The sequence below is a fragment of the Balaenoptera borealis genome (genome assembly GCF_965194805.1).
Source record: "Balaenoptera borealis genome assembly, chromosome: 12".
NCBI lineage: Eukaryota > Metazoa > Chordata > Mammalia > Artiodactyla > Balaenopteridae > Balaenoptera > Balaenoptera borealis.
Genome location: NC_138869.1, coordinates 29,782,582 through 29,805,589, shown reverse-complemented (window position 1 = coordinate 29,805,589; position 23,008 = coordinate 29,782,582). Strand labels below are relative to the sequence as shown.

At 40.3% G+C, this 23,008-nt stretch overlaps 1 protein-coding gene and 1 long non-coding RNA gene across 5 annotated transcripts in view; one reads left to right on the top strand and one right to left on the bottom strand.

Annotated features, from left to right (window-relative positions):
- PRICKLE2 (prickle planar cell polarity protein 2) overlaps positions 1-23,008 on the bottom strand; it is a 358,862-nt gene that overhangs the window by 85,354 nt on the left and 250,500 nt on the right. The gene's annotated exons all lie outside the window — the stretch shown is intronic.
- LOC309606971 lies at positions 4-22,812 on the top strand. Its single transcript, XR_014232170.1, has 2 exons — positions 4-6,224; positions 6,540-22,812. It is a non-coding gene; the product is annotated as an uncharacterized lncRNA (long non-coding RNA).

Genomic DNA, 23,008 nt, shown 5'->3' with positions numbered 1-23,008 from the left:
AGGATGGAAAACACACAGATAACTCGCCCATTACTCAAACCACCTGCCCACTCCCACGTCCTGGGGAGATGATTCCCACAACAGGACACGTCTGCTTCCCGCTGCCCCCGTCCTTCGTGAAACTCAACGGCACATGAGTTTCTCACTGCAAGCAGAGAAATTCATCCTTGAAGAAAGAGTCCCACAGATCACCCATGTCTTGGGGCTTTTCCTCTCTCTGTAAGGGAAAAATAAAGCTAGCAAACTTTTCCTAGAAAAAGAGATTCTGGCAAACATGCTGGTGAACCCGGAGGGTAGGGCTTTCTCGGCAGGCTCCCCCGAGAGCTGGCTTTACCATTTTCTCTGTGAGTCTCCAGCATGTAACCTGCCTTCCTAGCCAAAGCGATGTGTCAGCGCCTGCCTTGGCGCTGGAGTCAACGCCAGTCTTTGGCGCGCGGAGAACCCTTGGGTCCCTCAGCCTCCACCTACATTAAAAGCCCTCTAGGTTTTAAGCTTTCTGTAAGGACAGGAAGCAGCTCAGATCTGTCAAAAAAAAAAAAAAAAGAGAGAGTCACTGAATTCGGGATACAGAGCGTGTAATTAAAAATTGTCATTAACGTGACTTTTTTTGTACATCCTAGAATGCTCCTGTTTACAGATGTTAGGACATATTCTTACAATTTCTGAGGCTCATTCAACCCTAACAACTACTTGGGAAAGCACCAAACATCTAATTTTGCCTGAGAAAAGAAAACAGACATCCTAGCATCCAGCTGTATGTAAAACTAGGGGACAAAACTGGCCAAAACAGAAGGTATGCTTTATATAGGAGAGGCCAAAAAAAAAAAATCCCACAAGCTGAGATGACATCATGGAAAATACTTTTCAACTGTCTCTCAGCATCATGACCAACTCTTGTGAAACATGGCATTCATTCAACAAAACGGAGAAGACAGAAGACTCGGGGCTCTACATTCAGCATATTGGCTACGCTCCACAAACGTGGTCACATTCCCTTGAGTTTGGGGAGCCTTGGATATGACCACACGTTCTGGGAATGCTGGGGTGAAGAGTTGCGAAAGCTCTGTCTACTTTGATCTCCAGAAACGAAATCATAATGGTTAGAAGAGAGAGGAAGAAGGTTTTGTGATAACAAAGCCTTAAAAAAAGATGGGTAAGCTATCCTTATTTTCATAACAAATGATCGTAACCATTCACCATCACGTGTGTATCATCCTCTTAATCAAATCCCAAAGGTAAACATAAACAGACTTCTTGCTGTAGACTAGCCGGCTTTGGGGACCCAGGGCCCTGCAACCCCTCCCTAGAGGCACCTGGCAGGAAGCCAAGTCTCAGGATGGGAAGCAATGGTTCCGGGTTTTGAAGGCAGCCCACAGGTTACTGGCACTCTCTCTGAGAAGAAACACAAGCCCAGATCATGAGTTAGTTTGGGGTTAGAAGCTGGCGATGAGCCCATCAGAGACTGGCACACCATTATGTGCTCGGGAGATTCGTGCCCCATATGCCTCACCAGGTAAGGGCCAGGTATATAAAGAAGCAGGCCCCGTCCCTGTGTCTTGGGGAATGGGCTTTGCCTCCCAGGTCAAAAAATGACTGGTGGAAAAGCCTTGTGGAAACATCACTTTGTCATTCTCACAGCTCCCATTATGGTTATAGAACATTAGGGACAAATGCTAATATAAAATGAATCGCTATGTGGATAAACAACAAGGTCCTACTGTACAGCACAGGAAACTATATCCTGCGATAAACCATGATGGAAAAGAATGTGAAAAAGAATGGATATATATGTAAAACCGAATCACTGTGCTGTACAGTAGAAATTAACACAACACTGTAAATCAACCGTACTTCAATAAAATAAATTTAAAAAAATAAAATGAATTACTGTGGATGCTTGATCACAAAGAGTCTGATTTGAGCTCCACTGACGTTCCTCTCAATCACCCCTCATCACTCACACACCTCTCTCTTCACTGCCCAGAGCAGTCATCTTCTGAACTGGTACCTTGAACAAGGAAGGTCTCTCTGCTACTGTCCAAGGCTGACCCAGGCTGGAGTTTTCCCTGTACCTTCTCTGCAGCATGGCCAGGTAGATCTGAACCCCCAGTCATGGCTCTGTCCTTTCCCATCCCCGTGTTCCTGAGCAAGTTACCAAAACCTCTCAGAATCCTCATCATACGACTGTGGTAAGTAAACGAGAGTGGAGACAGAGCATTTGGCCCTCAATAACAATAAATAATAAGAATATACAGCAATAAGTATATTGTCCAGCCTGGTATACTCCAAATGGAACAATCCAGATCTTCCTGGCCTTCCTTCCATTTTAAGAGGTAGGGTAACACTGTCGGCTTGTAGAGTGAGACCAACCCTGGGGAGCCCCCCACTTATAATTGGTCTAAGAAAGAAGGCTGCAAGGGATAAAATGCGATTTAAGCTAGCTTGGTTTCAGGGGAAAAAAAGGTAAATTATTATAAAGATGTAGTGTTTTCTCAAAAAACCCAGCAGTATGGTAGGGCCTCTTGAGGAAATGGAAACTTCCAATGCAACGTGATTAGTAAGGGATTTACCATCTCCCTAAGCCTGGTGTCCTTCTACCTTTGCTCTATTCTTTCCTCTCTGCAGATCTGTTTCCCACAGGACTTGAGTTTACACAAGCCCCGTTCAAGAGTCCACCCTAGACTGACTAGCTTTGCTCAATTCCACTTCCTTACAGAAGGCTCCTGCCTACCCCATCTTGGGCAAGGGCCACACCTGGAGATTGGAATGGAGAGGTTCCATGCCATTTTAAGACTGGAGGATAAAGGAGTCCCAACACATGATTGGACTAAGGGGGAGGCAGTGATGGAGAGCTCTAGAGATATTTAGGTGGTAAATAAATACCTCAGTATGCTGACATCCATCTTAAAGACTGAATTCTTAAGTCAACAGAGGCAGTGACTACTCTTGTGGAACACCTTTCCTGGCTGGACATCTTGTGTTGCCTTTTTTTAAAAAAAATTTTTATTTATTTTTATTTATTCATTATTTTTGGCTGCGTTGGGTCTTCGTTGCTGCACGCAGGCTTTGTCTAGTTGCAGCGAGCGGGGGCTACTCTTTGTTGCGGTGCGCAGGGGCTACTCTTTGTTGCGGTGTGCAGGCTTCTCATTGCGGTGGCTTCTCTAGTTGCGTTGCACGGGCTCTAGGTATGCGGGCTTCAGTAGATGCAGCACGTGGGCTCAGTAGTTGTGGCTCACAGGCTCTAGAGCGCAGGCTCAGTAGTTGTGGCGCACGGGCTTAGGTGCTCCGCGGCATGTGGGATCTTCCCAGACCAGGGCTCAAACCCGTGTCCCCTGCATTGGCAGGCAGATTCTCAACCACTGCGCCACCAGGGAAGTCCCAACATCTTGTGTTGCCTTCTATAATTGCAGCCTACTCATCACCACCACCGAAAACGCATCTTTTCTACCAGTATTCCCATAACTCCTTCAATATAAAATGTGCTAACATAATTTCTCACAAGGCAACCAATAATTTGGCAGATGACTTAAAAACTTACCTGCTAAAATACTCCATTTATCAAACCAAATCAGCTAATTATTAATTAACAACCTACCAAATCACCCCCATATCACATGGTAGGTGATCTGACTTGCTGTGAGGCAGGAGAGTGAGTTGGTCCTTTACCACGTCCAGTTCTCTTTAAAGCCTGTTCAAGTCCAGGAGTAAAAATAACCCCCCTTCATGGTGGCTTCTGTGTCTCCTCCTGGTGTTTAGAAGCTGGACTTTGCAAGCTCTTCATTGAGCAAAGGGGATTAGCAGACAGATGGGAATGAGGGAGAAACGGCTCTCTTTCCCAATCTGTCTCTGGCTGAACATGGAAATGCCACATGCACGGAAATGTTTTGGCATCTTCCATAATAAAACTACTGTATAGCTCAGAACAAACACCAATCATACCAATAGTAAGGGGAAAATATTTAGTATACTTTCTGGCACTACAAAAGTGAAAATTGGCACCACCCATGAAAACCCCGCAGATTGCTCATTTTAGCCCAAACATGTTTCACTTCTTAATTTTTACAAGTAAATAGTCAAATCCAATAGAACTTTGTCAGTGATGATCATTACCCAGCTATTATCCGGCAGGTCGATAACTTGATTTTTCTTCCTGTGTATACTGAGTATATTTCTCCAAACGCAGGTCTGTGGACCGTGCTAGGAACTTCGCTCCATTTACAGATTCCCAGGTAGAGATGCCCTGTGATTGTGCACTGGGTGTAGCCACAAGAGGTACATCTCCTCCAAACAAAAGCATCCTGAACACAATAAACTGGCTTAGGAAAACGAAATAGCTGAAGGCCTTTATTTAAAGTGTTACTCCCAACAGCGAGGTTTGGCAATAACGTCAGTCTGTGTCAGGCGGATTGTAAGAGCTTTAGTCAGTGTGCAAATAAAGTCTGCAAAGCAAGACCTCACCCAGCTGGAAAGACTGGGTTTGTCAGAAGGAACTGCACATTTGGCAGCACTTCTGCCTGAGCAGAGATGGAAGCCAGGGAGTCAATGGCTCCTCGTTGGAGAGAAACGTGCTTTACTTAGAGCGGTGGTTCTCAAATGTTAGCTTCCACCAGAACCACCTGGAAGGCTTGTTAAAATACACATTTCTAATTCAGGGGGCCTTGGGGGGCGAGGGCGATCATTTGCATTTCTAACCAATTCTCAGGGGATGCCCCTGCTGTTGGTTCAAGGGAGCCCATTTGAAGAGTTTTAGAGTCACCCAAGTGTTTTCCTTCAACAGCCAACCCATGGGATTGCCAGGCACCCCAGGAGATCCAGAGGAGGCAAAAGAACTTGTTCAATTTCACTCAGTTTTGTACATGTCTCCTTCTACACCTACACATACACTTAAGCAGGGGGATTCCACCAGTTCCTACAACAATGAGAAATCCTAACGGCAAAGTGCTCAAATTTTGGGGTGGTACATTTTCCATATCAAAAGCATTCCTATTTTCTTAGAGCGGGAACCCAACAACGAAGTCAGAATTTGGGGGCTGAATTTAGAACCAACTGTCCTTCACTGTCCAAATGAAGGAAGGGATCAAGGAACGTATTTTTTTATTGAGTTGCTCTTATGCCTGAAGTGTTTTTTATATACAGGGTCTTGTGAACCCTCCCCACAGCCTGGAGGTGGTACATTACACTCATCACATTGAGAGTCACACAGCTAAAACATGGTAGGGCCACTTCTGAACTTGGCTTCCTCATCCTCTCCCTCTGTTTTGCATGGATTCTTGGGCTTCTTTATCAAGGGGGAAAAAAAAAAAAAAAAAAAGACTAGCAGATGGGTGGAAAAGAAGACAAAAAGGTAAAGTAAATTCCTAATATGTCTGCATGATTGACCACAGAAATGATAAACATGTTTTCCTTTGGTGTTCTCCATAACATAACCAACATATGGTTCAAAATGAACTGACAGTAAGTAAAATGATGTACTCCAAATTAAACAGTCTTTCCACACCACCATGGTACGATGGTGTAAGGCAGTTCTGGCAGAGATGGCTGCCCAATATCATATCCATTTTCTTTTCTTCCTTAATTAGAATACTATCATTTTACTTAGAGCATCAATATGCCCAGCTAAGGACAATATTTCTGTACCTCTGGAGTGGCTACATGTGGCCATCTGAATAAATTCTGGCCAATGACATGTAAAGGTGTGACTTCTGGGAGAGCTCTTTTAAAGGAGGCCAAGAGGTTGACAAAGGTCTTTTTGCCCAATTTCCTCTTCCTTCCTGCTTCCTGGCTGCAATGTACACACAACAGCAGGAGGTCAGCAGCCATCTTATACCATGAAGTAACCTTAAGAATGGGAGTTTCTGAATATACCACAGAGCCATCATACTAGCCCTGGGTTGCCTATCACTGAACTTCTTTAAGCAATAAGAGAAATAAACTAGTTCTTTATTTACATTTCAGTTACTTGGAAGTGAATGCAATTCCTAATGATAGAGCAATAGTTCTCAAATGTTAGCATACTACAGAATCATTTAGGGCCCTTATTGAACATTATTCCTATTTTTATCCCTCTGGGTCTGAAATAGAGCCCAGAATTCTGCATTCTTAATAAAAACCTCACACCCAACCAGGAGAAACACTGCTTTAAGGGGAAAGCAAATGTGATTTTACAAGGTAAAGGTAAAAACTCCCGGAGTGTAATCACTAATGTGGGCTGACACATTAGGAAGGTTTTTTTTTTTTTTTTAAATTATTATTTATTTATTTATTTATTTTTTGGCTGTGTTGGGTCTTCGTTTCTGTGTGAGGGCTTCCTCTAGTTGCGGCAAGCGGGGGCCACTCTTCATCGTGGTGAGCGGCCCTCTCACCATCGTGGCCTCTCGTTGCGGAGCACAGGCTCCAGACGCGCAGGCTCAGTAGTTGTGGCTCACGGGCCCAGCCACTCCGCGGCATGTGGGATCTTCCCAGACCAGGGCTCGAACCCGTGTCCCCTGCATTGGCAGGCAGACTGTCAACCACTGCGCCACCCGGGAAGCCCTAGGAAGGTTTTATAAAAGCCCATCTTAACTCAGAGACTAACTAGAAGATTGAGCCTTTATTTCACATTCTGCCTCTCTCACAGAAGCTTGGAACCTTGGTTAATCTACCTCAATCCGGGGAGGCAATATCTAGCATACGCCTGAGGTCTCAGAAGGCAGGTGCTACAGAGAAGGGAGAGATGTTGCGTGAATTGGAGGCACATGGTGGTTTTTATGAAAACTGCACACTAGTTCCCAAATGGGGACCTGGAGAATAATCAGGTAGCATTATACCTATGAGCACGGGGTGACAGGCTGCTTCTGAGGGCCCGTTTGTTCATTTGGCTCCCACCTGCCCGAATTTCATTACCCAAGCAATAGGAGAAAAGTGTTGTTAAGCAGCGTCTAAGAGGTAAAATCATACCGAGTTTGGCTCCTTCCCTTTTCTCCTGGAGACGCACATTATAATTTTAATTGGTTTACTCAGGAAGTAATTTAGGAAATAAGTCTAAAACCTAATGCCTAACCAATGTCTGCATCGCGCTTAAACTCCCATAGGAGCAGGATCAAAAATCAAGAATAAAAGCTCATTTGGGGTATTTTCAAAGAAGAATATTTCAAAGACCCCTTCTTTTCTTTTTTGCTCACAGCCGATGTCTGATTCAACAGCAAACCATGTCAGATTTAGGTTCAAAATATACCCAGAATCCAGTCACTTTCCCCCATCCCCTCACAACCAGTCCAGCCTTGACTAAGTGCTCACTGGAATTATTGCCACGGCTGCTTCTGGACCCTGGCTTTCACCTTTGTGCCCTTTGCAGGTGATTATTCAGCAAGAACAACCCCATGTGAAGATAAACCAGGTCACATCACTCACTGCTCTTCTCAAAACCCTTCATGACTTCCCATCACCCTCTGATTCAAAGCCGAAGCCCTCACTATAGGATCATGATCTGGCTTCCTGAAGAGCTGGCTGATCGTATCACTTGCTACATTCTTCCCGTTCAGTCCTGCTCACAAGGGCCTCCTTGCTCTGCCTCTCACCTCAGTGCCTTTGCACTAGCCATTCTCTGCTGCAAACATTCTTCCCCCAGAATTTACAGGATGCCTATTCTCACTTCTTCCAGTCTTTGCTCAAAAGTCACCTTAAAAGACAGGTAGGTCTTCCCTGATCCCAATATATCAGTACCTCCCCCTCTTACTCTTTAGACCAACGCTTCTCAACTGGGGCTAATGCTGACCCCCCCCAAGGGATATTCGGCAACGTCTGGAGACATTTTCGGTTGTCACAACTGGGGTGTGTGTGTGTGTGTGTGCGCGCGTGTGTGCACAGAAAGTGCACAGAAGTGTGACAGAAAGTGGGTCAAGGCCAGGGATGCTGCTAAAGCTCCTACAATGCATAGGGTGGTTTCCACAGTAAAGAATGATCTGGATCAAAATGTCACTAGTGCTGACAATGGTAAACCCTTAACCTGCTTTTCTACAAATAATTTACCAGTTGCTGATACATAATCTACTTGTTCATTGTCTCTCTTTTCCCTCTGGAATGTGAATGCCTGGGGCTTTGTGCACCATCTATCCCCAGAAAAAGGTGTCACACACAGTAGGCGCTCAACAAATGTTTGCTGAATGAATGCGTGCTGTGTTCAGATCTCATCTCTCTGCCTTTCTGGTTTATCAATGGATGTGAACAGGGACAGGCAGCAACAGAACACACAGGTGAGGCTTCAGGAGGAACCAGAGTAAAGCTCACAGAGCTTCCCTTTCACGCCACCCAAGCCCTTGCTTCTTCACCAGAGATCACTGATGTGGGATGCATGATGGAGACGCTAAGAAAAGGATGAATAAAATAACTGTCAATGTACTGTTTCTTTAAGAGGAAGGGACAAAAGCAACACCCCTTTTGATTTGAAGCCAGAGAACTTTTTTCAAGTTGAGTCAACTCTGTTCAAAGAAATTAAAGAAAATAATCACATTTCGTCCTAAGCAGGTACTGGGATTCAAAATCAGGTGAGTTGTTCTGCAGCTATGCCTGTCTGCGCTCACATGCTCGCTCCTTTCCAATCCTTTTCGTTAAAATTGCAGCTCTGTTTACAATAGCCAGGACATGGAAGCAACCTAAGTGTCCATCATCGGATGAATGGATAAAGAAGATGTGGCACATATATTCAATGGAATATTACTCCGCCATAAAAAGAAACGAAATTGAGTTATTTGTCCATTTGGATGGACCTAGAGTCTGTCATACAGAGTGAAGTAAGTCAGAAAGAGAAAAACAAATACCGTATGCTAACACATATATATGGAATCTAAGGAAAAAAAAAAAAAGGTCATAAAGAACCTAGGGGCAAGACGGAAATAAAGACATAGACCTACTAGAGAATGGACTTGAGGATATGGGGAGGGGGAAGGGTAAGCTGTGACAAAGTGAGAGAGTGGCATGGACATATATACACTACCAAACGTAAAACAGATAGCTAGTGGGAAGCAACCGCCTAGCACAGGGAGATCAGCTTGGTGATTTGTGACCAGCTAGAGGGGTGGGATAGGGAGGGTGGGAGGGAGGGAGATGCAAGAGGGAAGACATATGGGGATATATGTATATGTATAACTGATTCACTTAGTTATACAGCAGAAACTAACACACCATTGTAAAGCAATTATACTCCAATAAAGATGTTAAAAAAATATTTTTTAAATTTAGAATATTAAACTTCAATGTCCAGTTAGAAAATACTTTCCATTTAGTTTGGAGCATTATCTGACAGTTATTCATTTTATCCTGTCTTAAAGAAGAGGTCTTAGAAACGGAAGAACTGGGAATTTCAATACTCTCCCTTTAAGGTGCAATTACAAGACTGCCCCACCTCAATTTTACCAAAACACTTTGCAGAATGTCTACACATTTGCGTATATGCTACTAAAAATCCCCCAACAGTTGCTTACTTTTTGGATAACAGTTTCAATATTGCCTTTAGACAAAATACACACGTACAGGTGTATGAAAAAGCAGGGTAGCAGTTTCTTAGAGTGGCTAAGTGTTTGGACTCTGGAGTCACACTGTTTGGGTCTGAATAATGGACTGAACACTTCCCATGTGTACACAGTTGGGCAAATTTTTTATCTCTTATAGAGTCAGTGTTCCTATCTGTAAAATGGGGATAATAATATTTACTTTGAAATATTGCTATGAGGCTCAAATGTTATACAGGCACACATCATTTTAGTGAGCTTTGCTTTACTGTGCTTTGCAGATATGGTGTTTTCTACAAATTGAAGGTTTGTGGCAATCCTGCGAAAGGCAAGTCCATCAGCACCATTTTTCCAATAGCATTCTCTCACTTTGTGCCTCTGTGTCACATTCTCTGGTAATTCTCCCAATATTCCTAACTTTTTCACTGTTATTTTATTAGTTATAATAATCTGTGATCAGTGATTTTTTTTTCCAAGAAAGCAAATCGAGGATTTATTAAGTGATAGTATGCTCTCAGGGGAGAATGGGCATATTCGGGTGAGTAGCTGCTGTGATCAGTTACTACTGTAATTGCTTTGGGACACCACGAAGCACGCACGTTTATTGAACTTAATTGATAAATGTTGTGTGTGTTCCGACTGTTCCACCAACCAACCATTCCCCCATCTCTCCCTTTCTGCTTGGGCTTCCCTATTCCCTGAAACACAACAATATTGTCATTAGGCCAATTAACAATCCTACGATGGCCTCTAAGTGTTCAAGTGAAAGGAAGAGTTGCACATCTCTCACTTGAAATCAAAAGCTAGAAATGATTAAACTTCGTGAAAAAGGCGTGTCGAAAGCTGAGATAGGCTGAAATCTAGGCCTCTTTCTCCTAACAGTTAGCCAAGTTGTGAATGCAAAGAAAAAATTCTTGAAGGAAATTAAAAGTGCTGCTCCAGTGAATACACAAATGATAAGAAAGCAAAACAGCCTTATTGCTGACATGGAGAAAGTGTCAGTGGTCTGGATAGAAGATCAAACCAGCCACAACATTCCCTTAAGCCAAAGCCTAATCCAGAGCAAGATCCTAACTCTCTTCTATTCTGTGAAGGCTGAGAGAGGTGAGGAAGCTACAGAAGAAAAGCTTGAAGCTATCAGAGTTGGTTGATGAGGTTTAAGGAAAGAAGCCATCTCCATAACATAAAAGTGCAAGGAGAAGCAGCAAGAGGTGACGTAGAAGCTGCAGCAAGTTATCCAGAAGATCTAGCTAAGATGATTCATGAAGGTGGCTATGCTAAACAACAGATTTTCAATGTAGACAAAACAGCCACATATTGGTAGAAGATGCCATCTAGGACTTTCATAGCTACAGAAGAGAAGTCAATGCCTGGCTTCAAAGCTTCAAAGGACAGGCTGACTCTCTTGTTAGGGGCTAAAGCAGCTGGTGACCTTAAGCTGAAGTCAATGTTCATTTACCATTCCGAAATCCTACGGCCCTTAAGAAGTATGCTAAATCTACTCTGCTTGTGCTCTATAAAGGGAACAACAAAGCCTGGATGTCAGCACATCTGTTTATGACACGGTTTACTGAATATTTTAAGCCACTGTTGAGACCTACTGCTCAGAAAAAAAGATTCCTTTTAAAGTATTACCGCTCACTGACGGTGCACCTGGTCACCCAAGAGCTCTGATGAAGATGTACAATGAGATTCATATTGTTTTCATGCCTGTTAACACAGATCCATTCTGCAGCCCACAGATCAAGGAGCCATTCTGACTTTCAACTCTTATTATTTAAGAAATACATTTCAGAAGGCTATAGCTGGGAAAGAAAGTGATTCCTCTGATGGATCTGGGCAAAGTCAATTGAAAACCTTCTGGGAAGGATTCACCATTCTAGATGCCAGGAAGAACATCCATGATTCATGAGAAGACGTCAAAATATCAACATTCACAGGAGTTTGGAAGAAGTTAATTCCAACCCTCATGGATGACTTTGAGGGGTTCACGACTTCAGTGGGGGAAGTAACTGCACGTGTGGTGGAAATAACAAGGGAACTAGAATTAGGAGTGGAGCCTGAAGATGAGAATGATTCGCTGCAATCCCATGATAGAACTTTAACAGATGAGCCCTTGCTTCTTATAGATAAGCAAAGAAAGTGGTTTCTCGAGATATAATCTACTCCTGATGAAGGTGCTGTGAAGACTCTTGACATGACAACAAAGGATTTAGAATAGTACGTAAACTCACTTGATAAAGCATTGGCGGGGTTTGAGAAGACTGACTCCAATTTTCAAAGAAGTTCTGCTGTGGGGAAAATGCCATCAAACAGCATTGCCATGCTAGAGAGAAACTGTTCGTGAAAGGAAGAGTCAATCTGTGCAGCGAACTTCATTGTTGTTTAATTTTAAGAAACTGCCACAGCCGCCCCAACTTCAGGAACGACCACCCTGATCAGTCAGCAGCCTCACTGTCAAGGCAAGACCCTCCAGCAAAAACATTACAGCTTGTTGAGGGCTCAGATGATGGTTAGCATTTTTAAGCAATAACGTGGTTTTTAATTAAGGTATGTACATTTTTTTTGACATAATGCTGTTGCACACTTAATAGACTACAGCATAGTATAAATATAACTTTTACATGCACTGGGAAACCACAAAATTTGTGACTTTATTGCAATACTTGCTTTACTGTGGTGGTCTGGAACTGATCCTGCAAATCTCTGAGGTCTGCCTGTAGTGTAACTAGCAAAAAGACAGGCACACAGTGAAGGATCTATATTTCTTAGCTTCAAAGCAATGTAATCCATAAGTCATAAATGTCTATATTATGGACCGAACTGTGCCGCCTGCCTCCCCATTCACACGCTGAAGCCGTAAGCCCTAATGTGATTGTATTTGGAGAAAGAGCCTTTCAGGAGGTATTAAGGTTAAATGAGGTGACAAGATTGGGGCTGTAATCAGAAAGGACTGATATCCTTGTAAGAAGAGGAAGAGACACTAGGAGCGCTCATGCACAGAGAAAAGGCCATGTGAAGACACAGCAAGAAGGTGGCCGAATGCAAGGCAAGAGAGGTCTCACCAGAAACCAACCCTGCCCGCACCTTGACCTTGGACCTCCAGCCTCCAAAACTGTGAAGAAAAAAATTTCTGTTGTTGAAGCCACCCAGTCTGTGGTATTCTGTTAAGGCAGCCTGAGCAGGCTAACAGTCTACTGCATGCAAGGAACCCTGGAGTACTTGTGTGGAAAGGACACACACACGCATAAGAAACTACCCTTGGTTGAAGGAAGTTATATTTCAATAGAGTGTATAAGACAAGTAGGCAAATGACTATAATGCAGAAGCCATTAGAGGCAGAGAAAAACACTTCAGAGTTTCAAAAAACAATAAATCAATCCTACATCTGTAGCATTTGCCCATTTCCATGGTATAAATAATCCTACTAGGGCTGATTTCAAGCTACCAATGTGACATCACTGCATGTGGGATTGGGAAGAGATGCATACAATTATACAGTATTTCTACTGTATGGATCTAATAAACAAAATAACCTCAAGAGTACAGATAATAGTAAAATATGGGAAAGTAATCATGAAGTGATGAGGTCTGAGTATTTATTACCTTTGTTTTTAATATAGTTTAATTATAAGTTTATATAATTAAGTTTTAAGAATGGCTGAATTTAACTGGCTTACATACAAAATACCTGAAAACGGACCAATTGGATCTTGTGATACTGTATAAGCCAGTCCCAGTATATCATTGTTGGAAACTTATAAGTCCGCTTCTTGGGCAAACTCTCTTTAAAAAGGTAAGAAGACAAGAACAGTAGAGAGCTGTAAACATAATTAGTCCATTCCACCCTCCCCCCACTATTATTACTAAGTATAGATTCACAATGTCATGTGGAGCCATTTTGAAAAAAAGTTTAGAGAGCAGCAACTGAAGATATCCTAGGACAAATTCAACTTTTAAACTAAGAAGTGACGCATAATGACACATGCTGTAATTCCAAGAAAAATTCATTCTTACATAGACTGGAGTTTGCTTTCACAGAACACTGTTGGAAAGCCATTTTAAAATACAGGTGATCTTTGTTTGGAATCAGTTCATTTTAAGGCAGTTTCATTTCTGCACATTAAAATAACAAGGTTGTGAACCCACGGAAAAATATGAAAACTAAGGAGCTCATTTATACATTATGAAGTAGGTATTTCTGACCTCCAAGGCTACTTTCAGCCTCAGTTACGCTGCTTGCCTCATTAAGTTTCAAATGTATCCGTGGATACAATTGTAAGAATTTAGTCTTCCCTGTTCTGAGAAACCAAATGATCAGCGAAGGTAAAACACTGGCCTACAGGTTCAAGGTTACATAATGTTCATAAAACTCTAAATGTCCTATATTATGCCGTTTTAGAGGAACAGGGAGGAAGGAAAGTTTGGTTAGGATGAGCTAGATATGCCACAGTAACAAACACCACCAAAATATCACTGGCTTTGTGCCAAAGTTGATTTTTAATTAAGAAATTAAAAAATTTTTTTCTTACTGTGGTAAAACATATATAACATAAGATTTGTTATTTTAACCATTTTAAAGTATACAATTCAGTGGCATTAATTATAATCACAAAGTTGTACAACCATTTCCACGATCTATTTTCCAAAACTTTTTCATCATACGAAACAGAAACTCTCTACCTATTTAAGCAATAATTCCCCATTTCTCCCTCCTCGCAGCCCCTGGTAGGCTCTAATCTGCTTTCTGTCTCTGTGAATTCACCGAGTCTGGCTATTTCATCCAAGTGGAAGCATACAATGTTTTTCTTTTTGTGTCTGGCTTATTTCACTTAGCAAAAGGTTTTCAAGGTTCATTCATGTGGTAGCATCTATCAGAACTTCATGACATTTTATGGCTAAATAATATTCAAAATTTTTGCCCCCCTGAAGGAAACCATCAATTAAACAAAAAAACAACCTACCGAATGGGAGAAAATATTTGCAAATGATGTGACTGGCAAGGGGTTAATATGCAAAATATACAAACTGCCTACACAACTCAATACTGAAAAAACAACCCAATCAAAAAGTTGGCAATAGACCTAAACAGACATTTTCCAAAGAAGACATACAGATGGCCAACAGGTACACGAAAAGATGCTCAACATCACTAATTAACAGGGAAACGCAAATCAAAACCACAATGAGGGATCAACTCACACTGGTCAGAACGTCCATCGTCAAAAAGTCTATAATAATAAATGCTAGAGAGGATGTGGAGAAAAGGGAACCTTCCTACACTCTTGGTGAGAATGTAAATTGGGGCAGCCACTATGGAAAACAGTATAGAGGTTCCTTAAAAAACTAAAAGCAGAGCTACCATGTGATCCAGCAATCCCACTCCTGGGAAAAGATGAAAATTCTACTTCAAAAAAGATACATGCACCCCGATGTTCATAGCAGCACTATTTATAATAGCCAAGACATAGAAACAACCCAAATGCCCATCAACAGACAGCTGGCTTGTGTGAAAAGATGTGGTATACATATACAATAGAACATTACTCAGCCATAAAAAAGAATGAAATATTGCTATCTGCAGCAGTGTGGATGGACCTAGAGAATATTATACTTAGTGAAGTCAGACAGAGAAAAACAAATACTATGTGACATCACTTATATGTGGAATCTAAAAAATAATATAAATGAATCTATATACAAAACAGAAACAGACTCACAGACACAGAAAACAAACTTATGGTTACCAAAGGAGAGAAGAGAAGGGAGGAGGGACAAATTAGGAGTGTGGGATTAACAGATGTACACTATCATACTTGATGAGCAACAAGGATTTACTGTATAGCACAGGGAGTTATTCAATATCTTGTAATAACCTATAATGGAATGTAATCTGAAAAAATATATAACTGAATCACTTCGCTGTACACCTGAAACTAACACAATACTGTAAGTCAACTATACTTCAGCTTAAAAAAATTTTGCCCCTCTGCACCTGTCTGGGAATGACTGTGAAAGTGACACGAATATTGATTTTGGCGTTACAAATAAATTTTGAGAGAGAGGTGAATGTGCAGATACCTAATCCATGAATAATGAGGATGGACTAGATTATGACCTATCTGACCTGCTCAGGAGAAACGGGCTGAGCCAGGATTTAAATTTAGGTCTGACTTCAAAGCTCATTTTCTTTCCGCTTCACCCCACTGTCTCCCTAAACCAGTCACAGGATCACACTCTGCCCTGAGCAACTGATGACTCCATACCCAGTGCAGACACAGTTCACCCTCCAAGCCTGTGGTTCCTGTTAAAACCTAGAATAATAAACAGACTAGAGAGGCTGCTTCATCATGAAAGCCACATGAACCAAGTGGAATTCCAAAGACGATGGAGATCAACAGTGCTATCTGCTAATGTGTCTGCTTTGAATATTATGTGCATAATGTTATGTAGTAAAGGTCATGTGAAGTGACTCAAGCTTGACAAACTTTTTTTCTTTGAGGTCTATGCAAGAGAAATGTTAATATGCCCACGTCCATCCCCGACAAAGGCCTGTGGTCCTTGAAGTGAGTGCTCTGATTCCCCAGACTATATTGTTAAATTTTACTTTATTATTTTATTTCATGTATTTATTCATTTTGTGGTAAAATACACATAACACAAAATTTACCACTTTAACCATTTTTAAGTGGCATTAAGTACACTGTTGGGCAACCATTGCCACCAACCATTTCCAGAACGTTTTCATCTTCCCAAACTAAACCTCTGTACCCATTAAGTACTAACTCCCCACTTCCCCTCCCTCAACCACTGGCAACCACCATTCTCCTTTCCATCTCTATGAGTGTGACTAGGGTTCAGAGTGATTTTTATTACATGTTGGTGCCAAATGTTCTTTTGCAGTAACACTTCTCTGATACTATGGTGAAAATCAGTGGGGAAATAAAATGAATCAGGCAATGTATCGACACTTACATTTAAGTCCTTTTATAAGCAACTTTCCTTCTGTTTTTAATAAAACAATTAAAGACAGCAGGGGAAACTTTGGCCTCACCCATCAGAATCTATAACAAATGAGAGTATCGTACTGTGTTTCCACTGAGAAGACCCATTAAATAAATCACTACTAATACCTGGGGAAGTAATTTCTCCTGAATTTTCAGCCTTGGGGCATTGACTCAATATTTTACAGATCACAGAATTCCTATTACACAGCACCTCTTTCTAGCTCATGACAGTCTTCTGATTGCTCTTGGAGCGGCATGAGAAGCAACCAATGCTAGTCAATAATTGCAAGAGAAGAGAACTCAACATCAACTAGGCTTAGACCCAAATAAGCAGTTCCAGCAGGCATTCTTCAGCATTCTGACATCCCTGACACCTGGTCTAAAACAATGCTCATCCACGTGCTATCTTAGTCTCTTCCAAAATAAACAGATATTGTTTTGTGGTTAGCCAATGACAGTGCCCAGTTGTAGAAGCAACCTTCAGTCTTGGTCTCTGTTATAATTATCTCCTTTCCCTTTGTTGCCTATAGGATTCTTTACCGTTGTTTTAGTTATTCTACTGATAGTTCATCTAAACCATTTTTGGAAACAGGAAATGAATCAAAAAGAAAAAAGGCTTAATTTTAAACATCCATTTTTTTTTAGGAAGTAGAGTTTCAGGATCGGTTCTTACCTATGTTAAATGAAAGAAGTAAAGCTGTAAACAACAGACATAAAATGATCTTAAAATTGTTAGTATAAAATTACCAGTATTCAACACCCATTTATGATAAAAATTATCCAGAAAGTGGGCATAGAGGGAACATACCTCAACCTAACAAAGGCCATATATGACAAACCCACAGCTACCTTCATACTCAGTGGTGAAAAGCTAAGCATTTCCTCTAAGATCAGGAACAAGACAAGGATGCCCACTCTCACCACTTTTATTCAACATCGTTTTGGAAGTCCTAGCCACGGCAATCGGAGAAGAAAAAGAAATAAAAAGAATGCAAATTGGAAAGGAAGAAGTAAAACTAACACTGTTTGAAGATGACATGTTATTATACATAGCCCTAAAGATGCCACCAGAAAACTCCTAGAGCTAATCAATGAATGTGGTAAAGTTGCAGGATACTAAATTAATATACAGAAATCTGTTGCATCTCTATACACTAACAACAAAGTACCAGAAGGAGAAACTGAGGAAACAATACCATTTACCACTGCATCAAAAGAATAAAATACCTAGGAATAAACCTACTCAGGGAGGCAAAAGACCTGGACTCCAAAAACTGGAAGACACTGATAAAAGAAACTGAAGACAACACAAACAGATGGAAAGATATACAGTATATACTGTGTACTTGGATTGGAAGAATCAATATTGTCAAAATGACTATACTATCCAAGACAATCTACAGATTCAACGCAATCTCTATCAAAATACTAACAGCATTTTTCACAGAACTAGAACAAATAAAATTTGTATGGAAACACAAAAGACTCCAAATAGCCAAAACAATCTTGAGAAAGAAGTACAGAGCTGGAGGAATCATGCTCCCTGACTTCAGACTATACTACAAAACTACAGTAATCAAAATAGTATGGTACTGGCACAAAAACAGACCCATAGATCAATGGAACAGGAGAGAAAGTCCAGAAATAAACCCACACACTTATGGTCAATTAATCTATGACAAAGGAGGCAAGAACATACAATGGAGCAAAGACAGTCTCTTCAGTAAGTGGTACTGGGGAAACTGGACAGCTACTTGCAAAAAAAAATGAAATTAGAACATTCTCTAACACCATATACAAAAATAAACTCAAAATGGCTTAAAGACTTAAATATTTAAGTCTTTAAGACATGACACCATAAAACTCCTACAAGAGAACATAGGCAAAACATTCTCTGACATAAATTGTATCAATGTTTTCTTAGGTCAGTCTCCCAAGGCAACAGAAATAAAAGCAAAAATAAACAAATGGGACCTAATTAAACTTAAAAGCTTTTGCATAGCAAAGGAAACCATCAACAAAACAAAAAGACAACCTACTGAATGGGAGATGATATTTGCAAATGATATGACTGATAAGTGATTAATATCCAACATATATAAACAGTTCAGACAACTCAACATCAAAAAAACAAACAACCCAATTAAGAAATGGGCAGAAGAACTCAATAGACATTTTTCCAAGGAGGAAATCCATATTACCAACAGGCACATGAAAAGATGCTCAACATTGCTAATCATCAGGGAAATGCAAATCAAAACCACAGTGAACTATCACCTCACATCTGTCAGAATGGCTATCATCAAAAAGAACACAAATAACAAATACTGGCAGGGATGTGAAGAAAAGGGAACCCTTGTACACTGTTGGTGGGAATGTAAATTGGTGGAAAACAGTATGGAGGTTCCTCAAAAAATTAAAAACAGAACTACCATATGACTCAGCAATTCCACTTCTGGGTATATATGCAAAAAAAAAAAATTCCCAAACATTCATTCGAAAAGATATATGCCCCCCAATGTTCACAGCAGCATTATTTAAAATTGCCAAGATATGGAAGCAACCTAAGTGTCCATCTACAGATGAATGAATACAGAAGATGTGGTATATATACACAATGCAATACTACTTAGCCATAAAAAGAATGAAATTTTGCCATTTGCAGCAACATGGATGGACTTGGAGGGCATTATGCTAAGTGAAGTAAACCAGACAGAGAAAGACAAATATTGTATGATATCACTTGTATGTGGAATCTGAAAAATACAACAAACTAGTGCATATAACAAAAAAAGAAGCAGACTGACAGCTATACAGAGCAAGCTAGTGGTTACCAGTGGGGAGGGGCAATGTAGGGGCTGGGGAGGAGGGAGGTACAAACTACTGGGTGTAAGATAGGCTCAAGGATGTACTGTAAAACAAGGGGAACAGAGCCAATATTTCGTAACAACTGTAAATAGAAAGTAACATTGAAAAACTGTACAAAGAATTTTTTAAAATTTAAAAAAAAGATTAGTGAAAAATGAAAAAATTACTAGTATTGATATGATTTTGGTTTAAGAGAAACTATCCAAAAATTTCCTTAAGCTTGAGCAAATATGAATTCAAGGTCAGGTAAGGTAGCTCTGAAATACACTGAGACACAGGCTACTCATAGGGAAGGAAAAATCTTTCATAAGCAATCTAAGAAATGGTACTAAAATGTAAATTATGTAAGGTCCCTGTTAAAGTTAGAAGGAAGTCATAAAGACTGATACTTGTTAAAAATGAATGAAGTGGAATGTGGAGAGGCTGTGGAGAAAAGGGAACCCTCTTACACTGTTGGTGGGAATGTAACTTGGTACAGTCACTATGGAAAACAGTAAGGAGGTTCCTCAGAAAACTAAAATAGAATTACCATATGATCCAGCAATCCCACTCCTAGGAATATACCCTAACAAAACTATAATTCAAAAGATACATGCACTCCTATGTTCATAGCAGCACTGTTCACAATAGCCAAAACACGGAAACAACCTAAATGTCCATGGACAGATGAGTGGATAAAGAAGATGTGGTACATATATATATAATGGAATATTACTCAACCATAAAAAAGAATGAAATAATGACATTTGCAGCCACATGGATGCAACTAGAGATTATCATACTAAGTGAAGTAAGTCAGAAAGAGAAAGACAAATACCATATGATATCACTTATATGTGGAATCTAAAATATGGCACAAATGAACTTATCTACAAAATAGAAACAGACTCATAGACACAGAGAACAGACTTGTCGTTGCCAAGGGGGAGGGGGGGAGAGAGAGGGATGGACTGGTAGTTTGGGGTTGGTAGATGCAAACTATTGATATTACACTTAGAATGGATAAACAACAAGGTCCTAATGTATAGCACAGGGAACTATACTCAATATCCTGTGATCAACCATACTGGAAAAGAATATAAAAAAAGAATGCATATATGTGTATAACTGAGTCACTTTGCTGTACAGCAGAGACTGGCACAACATTGTAAATCAACTATATTTCAATTTAAAAAAAAATGAATGAGGTGGGAAAGCAATGCATTAAATACAGCAAGTGAGAAGGCCCTGAGGCTGGAGGAAGCTCAGGGTACTTGAAGACTGGCAAGAGATCCAGTGTGGCTGGGTGTTAAGAAATGGTAAGTGGCCACCAGAAAAAAGCAATTTTTTTTTTCACATCTTTATTGGAGTATAATTGCTTTACAATGTTGTGTTAGTTTCTGCTGTACAACAAAGTGAATCAGCTATATGTACACATATGTCCCCATATCTCCTCCCTCTTGCGTCTCCCTCCCACCCTCTTTATCCCACCCCTCTAGGTGGTCACAAAGCATCGAGTTGATCTCCCTGTGCTATGTGGCTGCTTCCCACTAGCTAGCTATTTTACATTTGGTAGTGTATATATGTCCATGCCACTCTCTCACTTTGTCCCAGCTTCCCCTTCCCCTGCTGTGTCCTCAAGTCCATTCTCTACGTCTGCATCTTTATTCCTGCCCTGCCAGTAGGTTCATCAGTACCGTTTTTTTAGATTCCATATATGTGCGTTAGCATACGGTATTTGTTTTTCCCTTAGAGATGTATTCTATAATTTTCCAACAAGTAAAGGAAAATGAAGGAAACAGGGAAAATATTAAAAAATAGAATTCAAGAAAATAGAAAAAAACAGAGGAAAAACACACAGCAAACAGAAAACAACAAAAAAAAGTGGGAGTAATAATTATCTCAGTTATCACAATAAATGTAAATATATCTATCAATCAGAAGATTATCAGTTTGGATTAAAAAGAAAAAAACAATATCCATGATATGCTGCCTACTTGAATCCGTAAGAAAAGGTTGAAATAAAAGAATGAAAAAGTACAGTCTTGCAATTATTCCCCTTAAAAAAGCCAGTATGCAATATTAATACTGAAGAAAACTTATATTTAAGTAAGTATAATTAGGATGGATTAAAAGTGATGTTACAATTGATTAATAGCTCCTTGGTCATTTCAAAATTATTAGTGACACAATTTGTTGATTGAGCTATCACTTCCCTACTTATATTCCTGGAAAATATTATTAATGCATCTGTTCATAAATTTTTTAAGAACCATAAAAATGATTTTCATGTTAAAATAAATTAAATGCAAAAAATTTTTAAGATGTTACAAAATAATAAAAGGAAAAAATCTATAAAAGTTGGAGTGTATTCATAAACTTTTAGGCACCCAAAAATATAGCTTCAAAATATAAGCAAAACAGAAATACAAGAAGAAACAAATCTATAAACAATGCGAGAGATTTTAAAATATGTCTCTTAGCATCGATAGACCAAATAGACAAAAAATTACGAAGGCTATACAGTATATTATAACAACAGTAATTATTGTTCATTAATTCTAACACCTTTCTTCTAACAATTTGGAAACATTATTTTGTTTATTCTTACTTTAGAGTGGGAAGGAAAGATTTCACATCCTTATTTTCCAAATGGGGAACAGAAGCTAGAAGGTGCTAAGAAACTTGGTGAAGGTCACTTAGGCAACCACGGTCTGAAATTGAACTTCTCTGATTCATAACTCTTTCCTGAACTTGAATGCTTCCTTTTCTGTACATCTGCCTGTTCTACGGTCCCTAGGTATTTCTCCCTGGTATTGTAAGGGGAAGAGTGGTGAAATAAATTAACTCAGCTCTCTAAATTCTGGCTCTATGTGACAATGTGCAAGTCATATACTTTCTCTGAGATTGTTTTCTTAAATATCACTTACAAGGTTTAGGTTTAATAATCTTTGAAGCCTTATTTCTATGGGTCTTGTCTCCTCCACCCCCGCTCCCTCCAATCTCTGGACAAGAGCTTCAGACTTAGTTCTCAATTTTTTTTCTTCTTCAGATGGGCTTTTCCAAGAAAAGTGTTTTCATACTAATTGGCCTTTCCAATCAGTAATTATATGTGGGCTTCCCTGGTGGCGCAGTGGTTAAGAATCCGCCTGCCAATGCAGGGGACACAGGTTCGAGCCCTGGTCCTGCAAGATCTCACATGCCGTGGAGCAACTAAGCCTGTGTGCCACAACTACTGAGCCTGCGCTCTAGAGCCCGCGAGCCACAACTACTGAGCCTGTGTGCCACAACTACTGAAGCCCGCATGCCTAGAGCCCATGCTCCGCAACAAGAAAAGCCACCACAATGAGAAGCCCGCTCAAGGAAGAGTAGCCCCTGCTTGCCGCAGCTAGAGAAAGCCCGCACACAGCAACGAAGACCCAATGCAGCCAAAGAGAAATAAATAAAATAAATAAATTTATTTTTTAAAAAAAGTAATTATATGTAATACTGGGTTCTTGAAATACCAGGTTCTGGAACAGTTTCCCTATAAGGCAGGAACTGTTACTATCTTCATTTTATAGATGAAGAAAAATGACTTCACCAAGTTAAGTAACCTGTTCCAATCATAAATACAGCCAGAGAGTAGCAGAGCTGGATCAGGTTCCATATGTATCTGATACCACAGTC